Source organism: Delphinapterus leucas, chromosome 18 (assembly GCF_059928025.1).
Source record: "Delphinapterus leucas isolate spDelLeu-1000000601 "Yukka" chromosome 18, BTC_Dleu_Yukka2, whole genome shotgun sequence".
Classification (NCBI taxonomy): domain Eukaryota; kingdom Metazoa; phylum Chordata; class Mammalia; order Artiodactyla; family Monodontidae; genus Delphinapterus; species Delphinapterus leucas.
Genome location: NC_143146.1, coordinates 20,516,990 through 20,538,044, shown reverse-complemented (window position 1 = coordinate 20,538,044; position 21,055 = coordinate 20,516,990). Strand labels below are relative to the sequence as shown.

At 36.3% G+C, this 21,055-nt stretch overlaps 1 pseudogene; it reads right to left on the bottom strand.

The window, feature by feature from the left end:
• Nucleotides 1-15,053: 15,053 nt before the first annotated feature.
• LOC111176331 (pantothenate kinase 3 pseudogene) lies at nt 15,054-16,172 on the bottom strand (annotated as a pseudogene).
• Nucleotides 16,173-21,055: the final 4,883 nt, after the last annotated feature.

The window sequence follows — 21,055 nt, the reverse complement described above, 5'->3', positions numbered from 1 at the left end:
TTCTCGTGAATAGATTTTCCCCAAAACTTTATTATTTATGTTGATAGGACCATTTGCAGAAAACAAATGTTGAAGGACTCCATTCTAATTATAAGAAGCCTTGGGTTTCATATTATATAGGGAATAAAGCATTCTAGGGAGGGAGGCAGGAGTATGGATAGAAATACTATTATTTTATAATGAAAATATTCTTATTTATCATCATACTGGCAGAAATCTCACTAAGTTGTGACATTATCCAAGGGTAGAATTGAATGGACTTACCTTCCAGAACTGAGGCATTTGTTCCCTGGGGGGCTGTTTTATACTTTGATATTGATGTATTTTATAGTTCAGATAACCAACAATTATCTTGAAAACAACAGGAAATAAATATGATTTTGCTACTTGACCATGAGAATTTGTAATAGCACCAGAATTGTTACTTTGTCCCAAGGTATGCATCCGGTCTGTGACCTGAATCATTCTGTTACTGCCTGAGGTTCACGTCTCAAAAGTTTCTGCATTCAAAACAAAACTGGTTAATGTCTACAAGACATATAATTATCAGAGTTATCTTTTCTATGGAGCAGAAATGTTCAGGTTAGCACAAAACTTCACTGTGTCGGGGCACTAATCAAGTAGTAAATTAGCAAAGCCAAATATGGTGAATTCTCTAATGAATTACATCATCCATGGGTGGCCTTGTTAAATAATGCCCAGTTTGACTTTGAAAAGCTATTCTGTAGTCTTAATTTTCACGTTAGATAAACATTAATACATGGAGACAACATTTATCAAATCTGTGCTGTATGCCAAACATCAAATACTATGTCAAGTAAAGACCATATCTCTACTTTCCAAGTATTCCCAGAAAAGATGCGACGAAAGCCTCATATGCAGTTACAATATATGTTATTTTCCACTTTAGAATTATGTTCTGTGTTTATGAGAGACCATATAACAGAATTACAAGCACTGCCTCAGCCATTTAGGAAAGATTCACAGGGTAAGAGGGCCTGAATCAGATTTTTAAAAGAGGAACAGGCACCGAAAAAACGAAGAGATCATTACAGGCTGAAAGTAAAACCTGAGTAAAGAGTAGAAGGTGTGATGTGATATGTCTCATTCGGTATAACTTACCCAGTTTAGAAGAACTGCCTGAAGCACTTTTCTTTTGCTGTTGTTGTTACTGGTATAAGACAAAACATGTAGACTAGCACTGAATCATGGAGCACTTACAGACTTTGCTGGAAATTATTTTTTAGCCTGTAGGGAATGGGGAAAGAAGCAAATAGGGCAGTGGCAGAATCAGATTTGTGTTTCATACAAAGGCCTTGACAAAACTGTAGGGCATTGACAGGACAGTGAACAGACTGGAGGGCTGAAGACCAGCAGCATGTCATTATCATAATTTGCACTAGAGATATTATGGTCACAAGACAGTCTCAGCTGAATTGGAGAGAATCAGAGACGGGAGACTTACGTTAGAGAAGGAGAGAGAAATATATAGAATGATTCCCAAGAAACTGCCTTGAGCAACAGAATGAGTGACAGTGTTATTCAATAAGATGGGAAACATATTAGGTTCAAGTGAAGAAACTGATGATTTATATTTTGGACAAAATGAGTTCAGGATACCTATGGGATATCCAAGGGAAAATATCCTAGCAGGCAGTGGAATTTTGGGAGTGGAATCTAGGAAATGGGTCGAAAAGATATGGATTAATTAACACATTAGTGATTTTTATATAGACCACTAGCAATACAGTATGAATGAGACAGGCTTTGAATTCGCATCCTTGAAGCCAAGAATGTGATTAAGACAGTCATCCAAGTGTATACAGAAAGCAGAGATTGTGGACTGAATTTTAAGAAACTCAGATAAAAGGAAGAGGATAAAGCTTCTTCTTGGATTCAGATTGCAGTCAGTGTAGAACAATACACTACAACCATAATTAATTTCCAATATCTCATCCTACTACTTGAGTATTATCCACAGTTGATATTTATTAGGCAGTTAATATAGAACAGGCACTGTATACACTCTGTGACATAACATTATTGCGTTGTGACATTGAAAGCATGCTAGCCAGTATATAAAATTACACAAGAAGAGGCAACTCTGAGATCTCATAACCTCCTGTTTTATAAATTATGCACATAACAGTGCTGGTGGGCAAAAGTCAAAAGGGCTTTAGATTAGAGGCTCAGAAAAGAGGCAAGTTAGATTATCTGGTTTAGTGCCTGTTTCAAAGATGCTATTTTATTAATTTTACTTAAGTTTTTTGACAGAGCCTTAATCTGGGATTTAAAATAAAAATCCTTTCCTTGTTCAAACCATTTAGAGTGTACTCTTTGTGAGGCATTACTCTGTGGGCTTCATTCCAGCTTCACAGAGATCCTGTGGAACAGGAGCCATCATCTTGGAAAAGGAAGTAACATCTCCAGTGATGTGGGACTTGCATTTGTATTACTTTATTTCCCTGCATGAGACATAATCATGGTCGCAGTGATCTCTCAGTTTAGGCTTAGAACTAAATTTTCCATTAAAATAGAAGCATATCCAAGGCATGACTTTTCCTATGTGAATCTTTAGTACATAGTTGCCTGACACACAGTAGATACAACCAGATGCTAATGGCTGCTAAGGATACATATACATGTAGATGTCCTGAGCAGGGTCCAGGTATTCAGAGTGCAGCAAGGTAACCAGAGGCATGGCTCAGTCCGTGACAGAACATGTAGGCCCAGTTTGAACAGAATATGGTGACTAGACACCTGGAAGAAAACACAGAGCAATTGCCTTGTGCTAAACATTCTAGTAGGAGACTTAAAACTCTCACCTAAGCTTTACAAGGGAAAGTACAACCAGCCCTAATGAATGGATGAAGAAAAGATGCATCAAATTGATTATATAACTTATTCAATGTTAGAGATGTCCTTATGGTTTCAAAGCTCATTCTTTTTCTGCTGCACCTTGCCACACTCCCAAATAGAACACATTCTACTGGCAGCATATTTCCATTAGGAGTTAGTCTGTTGATAACAGAAGATATGTAATTTGACTTTCCTGATTAAGAAGGAGTTGTCTTAATATCACTGCACACACGGTCAGCAGGACACCTCTCTGTTCTTTCTAATTGAAAGATTATGTGTCAGCAGTCTACTTCAATCACTGGTGGATGGTGATTGTAATTTTGGATGGATGGATGGATGGATTAGTAGATATCTTAAAAAGATCCATAGAAAAGAAAAACGGCTTCTCCTCCATAATGCATGTATATGCACACATATACTATATACATTATATAAGCCAGTGCATGTGCAGGTATGCACACACATATATACACTCATCATGATGAAGGGAGAGAGAGGCAGAGGCAGAAGCTTGCTTACCTTGCCTACCACTGAAAGGAAATTTGCGGTTATTCCTAATTTAGCAATAGTGCAAAGGAACGATTCAGTCATGTGAAAATACTGCAAACATATTGCTAAGGTCAGTCAATGCTGAGGTGAATTTCTAAGAAAGTGCTGATTGTGTAAGTTAATACTGCTTGTGGAAAGCTTTAACTTTATATTCAGTTTATTTTCAAGTTAAAAGTGCCTGCCCAAATGATCTAGATGTCAAAACCCACCATGTAGAGTATATACCATTTTAATGGTTCTGAGGGCAGCATCAATTTTGACCTCTTTATCTGCACCGTAGTATTCTAATAGCTGTATCGTTGGTTCAGGACTGAAGAAAAGCAAGCTTCCACCCTAGTCAGGGTCAGTTCTAGTATAAGTGAAGGGTGTTGGAAGTCACAATTCCGCAGCAACGTTCTATAGGTTTCCATCCCGATTGTCAACACCAGAGATACCAATAAGCTTAGGGAAAGGAATCTCTTGGGTAGCTTCAGTTCATAAACCTTACCCATCTGTAAATGAGACTCATTACATTGAATTTGACCTAGTAGATATTTTATCTCCAACTTCTTAGATTTTATGACAAATGTATAATTAAAATTATGTATAATTACATAATGTAGAGTATAATTCAAATTATGTATAATTACAATTACATATAATTACTTAATTAAAATAGCACTCGTTTCTGAAACACAAATCAGTGAACTGTATCAAATACTATTTTATTTCATGGGAAAAGGAAAATGTATCTTAAAATTTTCAAGATTACCTTCCATGCATTATGTTCATTTTTAGCAATAGGAAGTGAAAATTTACATAATTTAGTTGCATATTTGGGAGGTGGGATTGTGATGTACCCCCAAATTAAGCAAACTCCCTCCATTTTTTGAATTAAAATGAAATATTTTCCTTAATATATCCTAATCCTAAAAGTTTTCCTGAATGTTTACCTGTTTCTATATCTACATGGTATATTTTTAAAGAAATATTTAAAAATGCATACATTTTTAAATGCATACATACCTTTTATTAAGTTTTATAAAAGGTAGAATCATTGTTGCTTTCCATCAGTTACTTTCTGTGTCTGACTTCCCTGATTCACATGATTGCCGTGTCTGTCACAGGGGTTTGAAAGAAAAATAAAAATATCTACTAATAAATGTTGCCTTTTAAGATCTTGGGCAAAATGGGTTGCTTCGTTGCCTGAACCTTGCTATCCAGACCCACACAGCCAGTACAACCTGCCTTATTCTCATGGATGTGAATCTTGAAAGTTGAGTATGTGACTATTTAATTCTGGAAGGTAAGAATACTAAGAAAGCTGCCACCCTTGTCTTGGAAGTGTTTTCACCCCTCAAAAGCAAGTTCATGTGTGCAACAAGAGATATGTATAAGTATGTTTGTAGTTAAATTGTCTTTAATACACCCAAATGGTAAATGGTTTCAAGTGTAGAGTGAAATACATAAATAAATGATTCATCAAATGGATATTCTTAAGCGTGGATAATAAATTAATTACAGTTATAACATGGTGTAATTGCAAAACAAATGTTGAGAGGAAGAAGCCAGAAATAAAAGAATAGATGTGGTATGACTTCATTTTCACAATTCAAATAGGCAAAACACATTTACATATTTACAATGTAATTTGCAACATATTTACAAAAATCAGGATTGCATTTACTTTGAGGGAGGAGAGAATGATTGGGTGGTGGAATGGAATGAGTTGGCTTTCTGGGATGTTGGTTATGAGACTTTTGTTTTTAAATCCAAGGCTGGTTTCAGAAATGTGTTCACTTTGTAATAATTCACTGAGCAGTGCCCTATGATATATGAGTCCTTTATGAGGTAGATTATACTTTGATAATAAGTGAGAATTTAAAAAAAAATTAAAAATCCGTAATCAAAGTTAGATCTCTAATGGTCAACCAGTCATATCCACAAAAAAAGGTCAAATTCTTATTTTTCTTGTTGAAGAATAGTTGATTTACAATATTGTGTTTGTTTAAAGTGTACAGTGTAGTGATTGAGTTTTTTGTGGATTATATTCCATTATAGGTTATTACAAGATATTGGGTATAATTCCTTGTGCTGTACAGTAAATCTTGTTGCTTATCTATTTTATGTATAGTAGTTTGTATCTGTTAATCCCACTATCCTAATTTGTTCCTTCCCCACTCCCTCTCCTCTCTGATAACCACGAGTTTATTTTCTATGCCTGTGAGTCTGTTTCTGTTTTGTGTGTACATCCACTTGTATTATTTTTTAGATTTCATATATAAGTGATATCATATAGTATTTGCCTTTTTCTGATTTATTTCACTAAGCACAACATTTATCAAGTTCCATCCATGTTGCTGCAAATGGCAGTATTTCATTCTGTTTTTATGCTGAGCAATATCCCATTGTATATATGTATCACATCTTCTTAAGCCAGTCGTCTGTTCATGGGCACTTGGGTTGTTTCTGTGTCTTGGCTGTTGTAAATAGTGCTGCTGTGAACATTGGCATGCATGTATCTTTTTGAATTAGACTTTCCATTTTTTTCTGGATATTTGTCCAGGAGTGGGATTGCTGGATCATATGGTAGCTCTGTTTTTAGTTTTTTTAAGGAACCTCCATACTGCTTTCCATAGCGGCTGCACCAATTTGTATCCCCACCAGTAGTTTACCAGGGTTCCCTTTTCTCCACATCCTCTCCATCATTTATTAATTGTAGATTTTTTGATGATAGCCATTCTGACTGGTGTGAGATAATACCTCATTGTGATTTTGATTTGCATTTCTCTAATAATTAGTGATGTTGAACATCTTTTCATGTGCCTGTTGGCCATCTGTATGTCTTCTTTGGAAAAATCCCTATTTAGGTCTATATATCCATATTTTTAAAGTAATATATTAGCATAAAAATCTAAATGTATATTAAAAACTAAATCATATGTAGGGCTTGTTCTAAGAGTGCTAGCATGGTTTAATGCTAAATTTGCTAATCAAGTAATTTACCATATTAACAGAGTAAAGGACAAAAGACTGAATATAGCAAGTATTTATTGAGTACCTCTTCTGAGCTGTTCCCAATCTTTAGGAAAGACCAGTGACCAAAACAAACAAAATCTGCATTCTTAATGCTTTTGTTCTACTGGAGGAGACAGATAATAGTAAGTCAAGCAAGTGAATAAAATTCAACATTATGTTAAATAGGAGAAAATACGAAAACAATGGTAAACATGAAATATATATTTGTAGAAGTGGATGGATGCTGTTCTCTAATAATTAGTGATGTTGAGCATCTTTTCATGTGTTTATTAGCTATCTATATATCTTCTTTGGAAAAATGTCTATTTAAATTTTCTGCCCATTTTTTGATTGGGTTTTTTTTTTTGGATATTGAATTGTATGAGCTGTTTTTATATTTTGGATATTACCCCGTCCATTGAATTCTTTGCAATTTTTTTCTCCCATTCTGTAAGTTGTCTTTTCATTTTGTTGATGGTTTCCCTTGCTGTGCAAAAGCTTTTAAGTTTGATTGGGTCCCATTTGTTTATTTTTGATTTTATTTATTTTGCCTTGGGAGAGTGATCCAAGAAAATACTGCTGCAATTTATGTCAGGAGTGTTTCGCCTATGTTCTCTTCTAGGAGTTTTATGGTTTCATGTCTTACATTTATGTCTTTCATTGTTTTACATGTGGCTGTCCAGCTTTCCCAGCACCACTTGTTAAAGAGACTGTCTTTTCTCTATTGTATATTCTTGCCTCCTTTGCTGTAGATTAATTGACCATAGGTGTGTGGGTTTATTTCTGGGCTCAGTATCTTGTTCCATTGATCTGTGTGTCTGTCTTTGTGTCAATACCACCTTGTTTTGGTTACTGTGGCTTTGTAGTATAGTCTGAAGTCTGGAAGGTTATACCTCCAACTGTGTTCTTTTTTCTCAGTATTGCTTTTGCAATTCTGGGTCTTTTGTGGTTCCAAATAAATGGGGATTATTTTAGTTCTGTGAAAAATGTCATGGATATTTTGATAGGGATTGTGTTAAATCTATAGATTGCCAACAACTGGAATGAGCTTTGAAGTTGACCTTACCCAGAGCCTCTCAAAAATCTAGCCCAGTCAGCACCTTGATTGCAACCTTGAAATACCCTGAGCAGGTCTTCCAGCTTAGAGATGCATAGATTCCTGATCAAGGAAATTATGAGATAATTAAGTGGGTTGATCTAAGCCACTAGATTTGTTTGTTACATAGCAGTAGAAATCTAACATATATATATATATATATATATATATAGTTTTCTCATATTATTTAGTAGAAATTGCTAATACATATTGTCTGTGATAGTTAATTTTATATGCCAACTTGACTGGTCCATGGAATGCCCAGATATTTGATCAAACATTATTCTGAGTAATTCTCTGAGAGTGTTTTGGGATGAGATAAACGTTTACTCCAATCAATTAAAGACCTGAATACAGTAAAAAAGGCTGACCTTCCCCTGAGTAAGAAGGTTTCTGCAGTTAGCTCTGTAATCTGAATAGATTTAAAGATGCTAATGACTCTGTTTCCAGTAGAAAAGAAAGAACTGATGATAGCCTATGGTGTGGCAATAGAGATAGGGCAACTATCACTATTGGATACTCTTAGTCAAACATTTATAAGAAGCAATGGGTGATTGTGTGTGATACTTTGGAATATTTTGGTAAACATACAAGTAATGAGATGGTCAGGTTGCTCCTAATGTCACTGAACAAGAAAAGGATGAGCTCAGGGATTCAAATTCTCAATTTAAGTGCTATATTAAAAGTCCTGAAGGCGTCTGTGTATTCCCTGAAGGAGACCCTTAATTTCTTGTAGCTGTAGGACTGAGGTGGCTGAAAATCACACTCATCCTACAACTGGTTGATATACAATACATGTTGAACTTGCAGCTTCTCAGGGTGTCTGTTATAAGGAATGGGTTCTTGAAAGGTGGAATGTGTACACGTGGGAAGACCTTGATCAAGCTGGTGACATTGAGCTCCCCTGATTTTGCTAAGTCTTTTTTGACACTGGAAGCAGCTTTGACTTCTGCTGGAAGTGGCCTCTCCACCCCTTCTGAGGGGGTTAACCCTACATTAACTAAGGAAACTATAATGGCCCCTAGCTTTGAGGCCATTGCCATGTAAGACAATGCTGATGTCCTCAGCACCCACCCTACCACCCTTTTTTCCTTCTAGGCCTATAACTAGACTCAAGTTGTGAGGTACAAAGTGTGATCCAGAAGGTGTTCTGCACTCCTAAAGAACTTCTTGAGTTTCCTAATTTATACAGAAAAAAATCCAGGGAGCTTGTGTGAAGATGGCTTTAAGGATGTGGGATAATGATGGAAGGAATATAAAACTGGGTTAGGCCAAATTTATTGATGCGCTCACTAAGCAAAGATTCTGTGTTATTGATGGAGCTCAGGGAGGTAAAAAGGGCTCAGTTTTTTGGTTGGTTGGCTGAAACAGGACCAAAAGGTGGCTCAGAGTTAGCGAGTTGGAAATGCCAGACCTGCCTTGCTTTAATGTAGAGGGAGGGATTCCAAAGCTTAGGGAGATTGGAATGGTAGAGTGGATTTGTCATTTAAGATTTACTCATCCACACTGGGAGAGACACACAAATAAAACTTCCTCCAATACTATGAGAAATAAATTTGTGAGGGGAGCCCCATCATCCTTCAAGAGCTCAGCTCTCTCTCTTTTCTGTAGTCCAGGCTTTACAGTGGGAACTGGAGTCACCAAATTGGGAAGATGAAATGCAATGGGAGTAATTGCATCTCAGGGTGACAGGAGCCAAGTGGCAGCACTCAACTGCTAAAGACAAGGTGGGCATAGTTAACTAATGACAGCAGAGTCAAAGCAAAGAGCAGAATAGTCTGACTCACATAGACCTATTACCTAGTCAGTCATGGTGTTCCTAGAGGTGAAATAGATAAGAAGCCTATTAAACTCTTACTTGATCTGTGTAAGGAAAATTTCTAGGTCAAATAAAAGTCTCACCCTGAATCACAAGAACAGTCAAACAGTCAAGATTCCTTAATCAACTCTCAGATTTGAGCCAGTTTACTGACCTAGAGGTCCTTTTGAGGAAGGACCCTGCTACTCTGCCATAAATTTGTACTGTTAATCTTTCTCCTTGCCTTCCTCAAAGAACCTGCAGCCTTTCACCAAGGTGTATTGGAGGAAAGGAACTAATCAGAACTTTTGAGGACTACTAGACATTGGTATCTTGATCATAGATATAAATTATAAAAATGGGTGTAGTTTGGCCGACACAGCTTTTCACACCATGCCACAATTTTACCTAGGCTTCACGATGACATATTATGATAAATGTTTTCCTTTTGCAACTGAACCAGGGCAATACTTTACACAGCCTTCCGCTCCAATATTATTGAGGATTTATTTAAGTATATTTGTTCCTTTGTGCTTACGGTAGAATTACTTCCACCTTGCAAGAATATATTGATACAGGTCTCCACTTAATGGCTTGAGGCAAAAGAGTCTTTGCAGAAAATTTTAAAATATAACTCCATGTATATGGCTCTTGTATGTATTTCATATCGGTTACAGTTACAAACGCTACACTGTATACGGTGTTCTATTTTGCTGCTTTTGCCCTTAGACTCAGAAAAGCTCCTGACTTTACTGTTTATGCAGTGTTCTATTTAAAGTAGTACTTCACACTGAGATTTTTTAAATTATCTACTCCTTTTTTTTATCACTACTTCCATAAAATGTCTGATTAAAATTAGTTACTGCTATATGCATTAGTATCTGGAATACTCCAGTATACTTCAAAATAAAAGTTCATATTGACCGAACTCAAATTGTTGGTTTCCTATTGATTATTCATAAGTCATGGAAGAAAAATAATAGCTAAAAATGCCTCTCTTGTATTTCAGTCCATATATATATACCTAAAACTGCCTCTTCCTCCAGAGTGTGGAAATAATAATCAACATGATATGCTTTTGCACTTGAATGGGATAAATTCATTTACAAATGAACTTTTTTGGTTTTAATATATTTAAATTAATTTGTCTTAAACACTTATTCATGTCCATGCATTTACCACTCTTACACCCTCAACAAGCAAATATCAGTAAAAGATTATAGGTATTTTGAAGAGGATGTTCAGTCATCGTTTGACTATTATCATAATCTTACTTGCTATATGAATATTATTTATTTCTTCACAGTTTCATTACTAAAGCAATTCATATGATTCATTTCATACAATATTTATTTCAAATAAATGCCATTTTTCTGCACATCTCCTATTAACTTTTTTGTTAGTGTCCAAATTTTTATTCCAACTTAGATACTTTTACAAAATACTTGGAAAATTAAAGCAAAGAGAGTTAAGTGGTACATATAGTATTAGTTGTATATTAAAAATAAATTTTCTAACAGTGAAAGTTGTTTTACTTGATTACAATTAATTAACATATTAGAATCAGTTACATTCTGGAATGATGCAAAAGAGTGTTAATTATGGCAGAGGAACATATCAAATGCCTTATCCTTCTTCCAAACTGTGTCTATAAGCATTCAGATAGATGAATTATGTTCATTGGCAAGCAAGATAAGTGTCCTTGAAATCCTACATCCTTCACTGTAGTTCAGCTCACTTGACACATTGCTAACATATCAGATGATTAAATGGAAACTTAAGTACCAAATATTTAAAGCAACTTTGTATAATAGACCCATTGAGTGTATATAAAGCTCAAGTTCATGAAGTAGAAAATAAACTCGTACTTCAAGGAGAGGAATAGGCCAAATGGGCTTTGTGTTCCCCCTGTTCCATGTGCTCTCTGTGATTTGGGACAACGTACATAAATATTTGAATCTCTTTTGAAAACACTGTAAAATGGGACATTATCTAAATCACAGGTTAATTTAGAGGCATAAATACAGGTTGTATACAGTGCCTAGCACAATTCCTAGGAGATCTTAGCTCACAACGAATGTTACTTATCTTTTTTATATTTATTTATTTTGTGATTTATTTTGGCTGCACTGAGTCTTAGTTGTGGCACTCGGGATCTTTGTTGCAGCATGTTTAGTTGCAGTGCATGGGCATCTTAGTTGCAGCATGTGAACTCTTAGTTGAGGCATGCATGTGGGATCTAGTTCCCTGACTGGGGATTGAACCCAGGGTCCCTGCATTGGGAGCGCAGTCTTACCCACTGGACCACCAGGGAAGTCCCCAAATGTTATTTATTTATTTTATTTGTAATACTGTCTTATTGCTATTATTTCAGTTCCTTCACTCTATTTAGAAAATTTCCAAGAATATATTTTCTTAGGTTCTCAATAGCTTCTTTCCTTTTCTAATAATAATGAAAAGGATTCAAGAGCAAAGTCAGAAAATGTGTTTTTGGACGATACATGCTTGAGCAGTTAGAAGTGATGAATTCTTTACTTGCGGACCTATCACTAGTAACTACACATGGGGGGGGGGGCGTGCAGAAGTGCCAGAGGGAGATGTGCCAGAGGGAGATGTGCCAGGCATCTTTTCGTTCTTCTCTACCATGTGTTCAGTCCCAGCAGTTCATACCATTCAGCAGGTTCCCCTGCCTTCTTGGTTCCAGTTTGAGTCATCCCACAGGGAGCCCTCGTAGGAGATCAAATACAGAAGGAGAGTGACATTGGTAGTACATTTATACCCCTAGCTCCCAACTTGCAAATTCACCTTTAGGTAGTTTGACCCTTCAAGAGAGGTTCACTACTCTTTTACAAGCTGGCTGACACTGTGCCACTCAGTACCTTTGGGTTCTGGTAATTTCACTCTTCTCTTGTCTTTCCGACTCTGGGTTGTTGCCTCCTTAGCCTTTGGAGTTCCCCTTACACACCCCTTATATAGAATCCTTTAATCATTTCCTATTGCTGCTTTACAAAACACCACAAACTTAGTGATTTAAACAATACAAGTTTTTATTTTAAAGTTCTAGAGGTCGAGGTCAGAAGTCCTAAAATCCGGGAGTCGGAAGGCTGCTTTCCTACCAGATGTTTTAGGGGAAAGTCTCTTTTCTTTTCTTTTCCAGCTTCTAGAGGCTACCTGCACTCCTTGGCCCTTGGCTCCCTATTACTTTGACATGTGCTTCTCTCATCACATCTCATCTCTGACCCTCCTGTCTCCCTTTTTCACTTATAAAGACTTGTGTGATTACATTTACTCCATCTGGACACTCCAAAATAATTTCCCCGTTTCATAATCCTTGATTTAATCACATCTGCAAAGTACTTTTGGCCATTTAAGGTAACGTATTCACTGGTTCTAAGGATTGGGACATGGAGATCTTGGGGGGGGGTGCATTTTTCTGCCTATCTCAAGTTCCTTTGTAAATCAGTTCTCAAATTCTCTAATTTTGAGTGTGATTTATTTCTTGATGGGAACCTCAATAATACTAGGAGACCAATTTCCCTACTGTTTTTTAGGTTCCTTTTCCAGTATTATTCTGTGTAAGTAGGAGAGAGACACCAACTAATAACAGTGCTTTCTTTATACCTGTTCCCACCATTACCAATATGGTTTAAGCTCATTTTATTTTTAGTGTTATATCCTCCAATCATCAGTTTTGTGTTTTTTTCCCCAAGTCATACTACATATATCTCTAAGAATAATATTCCCAAAGTAAAGCTATTTTTAGCAAACACTAAAAATAAACCTAAAATCCAGCATCCTTGGATTGATATACTAAGCCAACTCATTTTAGGCAACTACTCCAACACTACATTTACTTTAAAAAATATTTTTAATATAGAATTCTGTTATCCAGAAATTTGGATTTTATCGAATGAGTATAAGGCCTTCCTATCTCCACAATCCTGCTTATTTTTGCTAAAAATAACATATTGTTTCTAAGATACATTTTCAGTACCTTCTCAGATAAATTCAGATAGAAGGGAATCCTCTACCTTCTAAATTTCTGTAGGATTTAGGCATCATTTGTGGTTTTTATTGCAATTCATAATGTAGTTATTTCTATTTTTATATCTATACCGAGATTTCAAATTACAGAATCTTTGTATAGTTAAGTTTTATATATCTCTTGCTATAGAACATAGAGGATATATATGCAGTTCTTACATAGTTTTCTTTTTTTCCCAAGGTACTTGACTATTTAAAAGTACTAAAGTAGGCACTCTGAGAATGTAGCTGCATATCTTGGTGAATACAATGTTCTGTTGTGTTGGATTTTCTTATATAATGAATTTCCAATATAAGCATTAAACTAGGAGTTTTTTTCCCTAATTCATTGCCTAAAGTTCATCGATTGAATCATGGTTAGCTGGCCTAGCTGATAGCATAAGAAGTCATACAAAAACTAATAAGACCTAAATAAAGGTGAAAATCATATCATGCTTCTGTATGGTGATTCTTATACAGAAGCTTAACAGAAAGTTTATGGTATTTTGAGTAAAATGTGAAGTCTTGAATTAGCCAGGTTCGGTGTTGATTCTGGTTTTGCTGCTTATACAGTATACTACCTTGCTATGTGGCTTAATATCTATGAGCTTCAATTTATTTATTTATTATTATTATTTTTTTTTTGGAACTATAGTGCTTTTATTACCAGAATGTACAAAACATTGATCCCTTTATAATTCTGCAGTACTGCCTCAGATTCCCACAGTTTCAAACAACTTCTTTTAAATTTCCATAACATCTGTTTAGCATAAATGATTTTCTTGCTGTTCATAGTAGAAGACAGTCTTTAGCTTTGATGGTTCACACCTAATTAAACAGAAGTGGCTAACTTTGGACCTAAGATAAATGTGGTGTAGAAAGAAGAGCACAGATCCCTACCAATACACATAAACCATACTCCATTCAAATAGTCCTGGGACCTTACTGAACGGACTTTCAAATAAGCAAGCCTCCCATTAAAAAACATTTTAAAATGTACTGTGTGATAAACTCAAAATACAAAGAATGCAGTATCACCAATTATGTGCATTTTCTAGGATTCGTTTTAAAATTCAGGCTAATGTTTAACAATAGCATTTCAGTTAAATTACGGCATTGGAAAAGGTTATACTTCTGAGGAAGGATCACATAAACATGCTTTTTGGGAGAAGATATGTTTGGAAAACAACAGTAATGAATAATTAATATTGCTTTAACATTTCTAAAATCACATAAAAATGATCATCTTTGATTGCCATTTCAGTAAGTTTCGATACAGGGTATGTTACTGTCCACTTACTAGTAACCAAAACACACATAGAAGACTTGTAACAAATATTCAGAATCTGTTATTTTCACGAGCTAAACATTTCTGAGACTTTAAGATTCATGTTTGAACATACAGTACTGCAATGTTGGCTACATAAAATACAATAAATAGAAGATCTTTTTCAGAGGAAGTTCAATCATCAGAGGCTGTATTGCATTTAAGGATTTAACACTGGCTATATACAGAAGGGAAAGCATTTCACTTAGAAATACTTTACATTACTGGAGCTCTCTTTTTAATATGGCAACATATAGCAGCTTACCATTCTGACACTTAAAAATCAAGAGGAATAGTGCTACTCTTTTATCCTTTGGTTCCCAGTGACAAATAATGCAGTAATTACACCTCTGGTTTTCAGTTCCTCTCGAATGACATTTATTAACAGAGAGAAACTCGATGCTTTAGCTGAAATTTGGCAGCCCAAGAAGTGCACCAACTGCTCCAGAAATCCCTCATGGTCTAGAAACAGTGCTTTCAGTTGACCTTTTGACCAGTAATCCAGGACATATGCCAAAAGTTTCATCGAGAGAGAATTGATACGTAAAGTTCCAACAAAGACAACTCTTTATTTTCTCATTAACAGCACACATTCGTGCCACAGAACCAATGTTGTTGGTGATAGTAACTAATGTAGCTCTTGCTAGATCTTCTTTACCAACAGATTCTCGCTTCTTCTTATAAATCATATTCCCAAAACTAGATGCTACAGCCAGCCAGACAGACCAAATCTCTCAAAATCTCCTCCGTAAATATCACAGACCAGCTTGTCAGCTTGGGTGCTCTCACCTTTGGATGCCATTTCAAGAGCCTCTTCAAAACTTTCACAGCCAGTCAATAAACTACATAAACCCAGAAAGGTACCCCCTCCAAGGCTTGTCCCAGTTACTCGTTTATAGTTGTCTTTGGAATGGACTGCTAAAATACTGACCCCGGAACCAATGATCACTACCAGCAGTGGTTAGGGATCAGCCAGGTTGAAAAGGCATCTTTCGGCATCTCTCAGGTTCTGAGGCATTAGCAAAATAATAGCACTCTGCTTGTCCATTGAAACTGACAGAATATATGTACAGCAAGCCCTTTACAAGGCAGTCAGGTTCATCCAGTTTGTGCAGGTGGAGGTTTCCAACTGTGCGAAAACCGTTTTCAAACTTGTCAGCACCACCTCCTGTAGCACGTAGCGCTGTGTGTAGTGTTGAGAAGTTTTTCGCTCTTCCCCTTTGGATAAAAGCAGGCAGGTCCTGGGTTGGAAATCTGATAAAGTGCAGGTTCCCTCTCCGGCCAAAAAGTGTTAAATCTTTTAGTTCAAGGCGTGCATCCCAAATACCAGTGGATCCACAGGCTACATTAGAAGTCAGATATTTTCAGATACTTTTTAAGCTCTCAACTTCTTCTTGTTCTTCCTCTGCTGTGATATCGATAGGTTCAAAATATGAGAGCTTTACCAGAGTGCCCCCGATGTCCATGCCAAACCACGGGAAAGAGGGTTTCTTGGCATCCTTGATCTTCATGGCGTCGGCCCAAGCGGCCAGAGGCAGCCTCGGGTCCTCCCCTGGGGCCGGGCGGGGCGGGGGCACCTGAGATGAGGCCTGGCCCAGGGGGCGGCCCCCCTACCCCCGCGAGGGGCGGCCCAGACCGAGCGAGCAGGGGAAGCGGGGAGGGGGCCCCCGCCGCCGCTGCAAATAAAAGGCCCCGGTCCCCCGAGCTGCCGCCCAATTTATCTATTATTTATACGTAGGATTTTTGAGGACTGAGTTACACATAGGCTTGTTGAGAAAATAGTATATGTGAAATAGCTTTTTCAGTATTCACTAAATTTATGTTTTAAGAAATCTTAAACGCAAGAAATGAATATACCAAACTACAAATCTGATTTTCAGGACTATATAGAAAATCTTCCACCAGAGCCCGAGAAACATGAGCCTAAGAAATATGTGATCTAACTTATAACGGGGGAAAAGGCATCGTGTAAATAGTTTTATGAGACCAGGTTTGTTTGAGTTGTTGTGGTGGTTTTGTGTCTAAATGAAGGACTGAAGTCCATTTTTGCCTCCTTGGAATCAACAAGGAAAATCAGCAAGGAAAATCACATGGTCATATTGGGGAGAGTTTTCCTTCCCCGTCAGAAGAACCTGTTTTGACATTAAAGTTCTCTCATTAGATCTGAACCACTCTCCTTCATTCACCTCCGTCGGTTCAGAAAAATACTCCTGTCGTAGATCTCAAAGAAATCAGGTTTCATCTGAAGCAGAATAAATGATTTAAGAAACTGGATTATTTTAAGAGAAAATTGGTTTGGCATAGTAAATGATATTAGTAAGAAAGTAAAAGTATCTTATTGTACCTACCCAATTTTTCAGACTTCCCCTGATAAATATTCTTCTAAAATTATTAGATTTATTCAGAAATCACATTTCTTTTATAAACATTTCTTTGTAAAACACCAAACTATCTTCAGTTTGCTCTGAATCACTGTTGTCCTACCTAGAGTCTAAATAATTTGCCAATGAATACATTATAACGTAAGTATTATAGAGTACAGTGAATTATAATGGCTTGTGTCACAATAGAAGGTAAGTGTTCCATCCCATTCACGTTGCAATTTGACAACTTCCTGAAGCAGTTGTTGACAAAATAGCACGTATGAAAGGAAGCTTACTTACCCTTTAGCCCTTTGGTACAATCAAAAGAACACAACTGTTTAACAAGGGAAGAATTAAAGTTTGAACAGCAGTGCTCTGTCTGGGGGGAATTCTAGTATTGCTTATGAAAGATATTCAGGGAGACACCTATAAAAACACAAGTCGACTGAAGTTTGTAAATTAATTTAGCAATTGCTATGACAAAGCTAAGGGCATGGAGCTAGCTAATAAAATATGTCCATCATGGAGGCTTTAAATAAAAGTGGAAGAGAGCAGTTATTGTAGACTTTAATGGTGCTGCAATATTTAATCTTTTCTTCCAGACATGACCTTGTATAATAAATCCCAGGTTTTCTGAGAAAGGAGAACTTATTACAGCTGTACAGCTGTCATATTTCCAATGTTTTTCTCTCTCTTTTACCTTTATGTCAAATGCTTTCTGGATTTTTAAATTCATGTGATAATAAAACCATTAGAATTTTATTCTCTTTATGGAGAGATGGAAGTGCACACATTAAACAGGATATGAACAGGGTCTTAAATTTTCCACAAGCTATATTAAAAATGATTTCCTCTGGAAAAATAGATACCCACTTAGGAATACGAATAACTGTAAATTAAAAAATGGATTAAATTTCGCAGGCTATCTATTTACCAATTTAACAAAACAAATATAAGTATATGCTTTGTTTCCACTTCAGTAAAATCTATTGATGTGATAATTAAATGATGGCCTGATATTTTATTTCAACCTAAACTAAGCTTTCATATTTCCTACAATACGTATTATAACACAGAAGATAAATAAGGCTGCCACCTGCAAATCATTATAGTTTAAAAATAGTCAATAGTCCTATCAAGGTAAAATATTTAGAATAATTTTAAATATACCAAATACTCATGCACACATAAACAGATACATACACATACATAAACATATATGTATATGTGAGAAACACACATCTTAAGGATAATCTTGGAGAGTTTTAATTAGTAAAGAGTAGTATTTGCCTTACAGAGATTCTATTTTTATACCAGAAGATACATCCTTTAGAAACAATTTGGTTTTCAACTCTGGATCTCAGAATTTCAGAGTTGGAAAAGTAAATGTCTTTAATGCCTTTTAAAGTAAATGTATTTAATCCCATTACATACTAGGGCTTCAGTTGTCTCTATCATATTTGCATCAGAGGTCAACCTGCTTTTCCTGGTCCAGTGCATCCCAAGGCCACTTGGTCTATCGTTGTACATCTCAGAATGTTGGGCATTTTTCCCTTGATGCATGCCTCCTCTACATTCTTTATGTCAATTAGATTATCATCTGGTCAGAGCTGCTGTTGAATGTCCATCCTCCTTATTATAGACATTAATCTAAAGATAGTTAATATATATTCTGAGTTACAGATCTAGAAAGCAAGGCAATTGTCTGTTCTCTGCTGAATTGTCACCCATATGCCACTTTAGTAGCTGTAATTGAAAAGTGTAATGAACATGTACCTCTCCAGCTTGTTGGATTGCAATATATATATATGCACGCATATATGTCTCTCTATGTGTATATATGTGTGCATACATACCAGTATGTATTATATAATATATATAATATGTACTATATATTATATGAATCAACCCTTCTCCCTTAATATTTATTCTTTGTTTATTTTTATTTAGTTTTAAGGATGTAGCTGTAGTAAGAGTATATGTAAATGATAATCAACAGATGAAGGAGTTTTTATTACCTAATGTCTAATGGCCTTAAAACTGTCATTAGTGCTGCCTGTTTGTACTGTGTTTCTAATTCATACTTATACATGTAATTGTGTGTAGCTGAAGACTACCAACTTAAGATACCATTCACCTTTAGTGGAAAACGTACTCACATTCCCCTTTTATTTTCTTATCTTTTATTATTGACCCGGTGAAATTCATTGCCTAATTTTACCCTTACTATGAATGCCCACCGTACCCAACAAAGGGATGAAGTAGAAGCTCTAAAACACAAACATTCCCATTTTCTTTTTCTTTTTTTTTCACAGCGGGGTAGTGTTGCAGCTGAACTCTTGATCCATCTCTAAAGTCCAACTGCCTGCATTCACTGGGAACACGGTCAACGGGATAAACAGTGACCATAGATGTGCTATAGACTGGGAGTCACCCACCCTGATTAGAATTTTGAATAATGAGGAGGAGACAGTCATGAGGAGATTTAGTATCAGGTTTTTCTAGAAGGAGGAAACCACAACACATGCAAAGGCCACAGAAAGGAAATAACCTAGGGGTATGTGAGTATCAGAAAGAGGTTCATAGACTGCAGTTTGGTGTGTGAGGGGCAGAGGGCTAGGAGGTGAGGTGGGAGAATGAAGCAGGGGTCTTCTCTGTTCTCTCTTCTAGCTGTGGGAAGAAGTGTGGATTTATTTCAAGGCAATGGAATGCAGCCGGAGGGTTTTTAAGAGAGGAAAGAGCAATCTGATGTGTGTGGTAAAATCTCACACTGACTGCTGTGTGGAGAATGGATTATAGGAGTGGAAACGAGAAGGCAAAGACGAGCATTAAGAAGCAGTTCCAGTTATCCTGATGTGAGGGAGTGGTGTCTTGGTTAGAAAGTCAGAGGATATATTTGGCAACATCAATTTACGTGGGAACATTTCTCCAGAAGAAAATCTCAGCCTTAGTAATTTAATTAGTGTATGATGCTAATTAATGCATTACACCGTGGTCCTGCTGCACAGGGTGAGAGGTTAGAAGGGTGAGCAGGGTTCAACACAGCCTTTGACAACTGGTATTAGTATATCAGACTGTGGCTATATGACATCATGTCACATATCTAAGATTTGAATGGCATAATATACAGGATTTTATATTTTTTTCCTCATTCTGTTTTCTTCCACAAACAGAATGGTTTATTTTCACCCTGAAACACATAGTGGCAGTTGCAACCAGTTTGAAAGTTTCAGCAATCCTGGGAGGAATGGAAAAGCAGAACTTTGGAAAATAAACTGAAATGTTTTGAGTATTCTCACAACGTTATAAGGTTGTAGGGGAAGAAAATAGTCACTTCTTATAAGAACAGTAGTTTGGTTACTGATCATTAAATTACAAGTTTCCAAGTGATGGGTATTAAAATCTTGTAGGTAATATTGATTTGGATATAACTTTAATAACAATGATTGATAGTATTGTAAGTGAATAAAAATATTCACCTATACATTTCCTAGGAAAAACAGGAGTTGATTGTTCTGTTTGTTTCCACAGACATTTATTGAGCATTTATTAAATATCAGTGCTAGACAGTGCCATCAAGGATTTTACAATTCTTTGAGGGGCTATAGGTATGTAACCTGATCATTTGAATATAATGTGGAAAGTGATTAAAAAAATAAAGGAAGACAAAAGAGTACCCCAGGGCACAGCGATTAAGACAATTGTTCCAACCTCTACTTTCAGGGAGGACTTGGTAGAAGAGATGGTGCCTGAGTTGACTAAAGAAATGAGTAAGAGTAGCAGGTGAGGAAAAGTGGTAAGGGCTTCCCTGACAGGGGGCAGCATAAGTAAAAGAAGGGTGACCTGAAAAGTACGTTGTGGAAAATAAAATGACAGATAATTACGTAGTATCAGAGTATGCTTAGGAGCAGTGAGATTTGATGCTGTAAAAGTATCTGAGGAGGAATTTGTATTCATTGACTTCATTCTGTCTGTGATAGGGATTCTCTGAATAGTTACATGCAGGTGAAGTTTCAAGGATATATTAATATCCACCCATAGAG